The sequence below is a fragment of the Acyrthosiphon pisum genome, chromosome A1, assembly GCF_005508785.2.
Source record: "Acyrthosiphon pisum isolate AL4f chromosome A1, pea_aphid_22Mar2018_4r6ur, whole genome shotgun sequence".
NCBI classification, from domain to species: Eukaryota; Metazoa; Arthropoda; class Insecta; order Hemiptera; family Aphididae; genus Acyrthosiphon; species Acyrthosiphon pisum.
In genome coordinates this window covers 77,305,764-77,306,525 of record NC_042494.1, presented here as the reverse complement: position 1 = coordinate 77,306,525, position 762 = coordinate 77,305,764, and positions in this window count along the sequence as shown.

Here is a 762-nt window from a genome sequence, read left to right as displayed (position 1 = left end):
ATGCGTGGCTAAGAAAATTTAAATTTTCTTTTAAAATTAAACATAAATATTTTTTTTTGTGGTGTGAGGGTAAATTATTCCCCCCCCAACATATTGTACATAATTGAGGCTGATATTTAGATATTGTGGCTTTTCAAAATATTTTTCAATAAATTTTTTTTTTTAATACTTTATATTTAGCAAATAATTAGTAGTAATTTATATAATATGTATAATTAATAACATACCTACTTACTATTTTTTTTTTAAAATCTTTATTTGATTTACACAATTTACACATGTTTTGTAGGCATATGTATTAAATTTAACAATATACATTTATCTTTTAAGTTGTAATGATTGATGTTGTCACCTCATTTAAATTAATTATAAAATATCATGAAAATTACAAAACATTAACACTAGTACAATTTTTAGTTTTCAGTAAATATCATTATATCATATCATATCAGTATTGTGCAGTTAGTCCAAATAGATTTTTTTCCACTCTTTTGCAATTAACTCGATTACCTACAAAATGTGTTTGTCAATTTAATAATTAAATAATATTACCGTTTAAGTGTATACTTACTTTCATTTATTTTGTAGTTATATTTTAATCCAATATGTGAAGCATTATTTTATTTTTCACTGTTACCAAAATATTTGTATTTTTAAATGCAAATTGGAAATAGCAGTATTGAATATCATATTAACACAGAGGATCTTCCCAAATTGTATGTGATAGTAGATTTCACTATGGCCTTATTAAATTCCAATTTG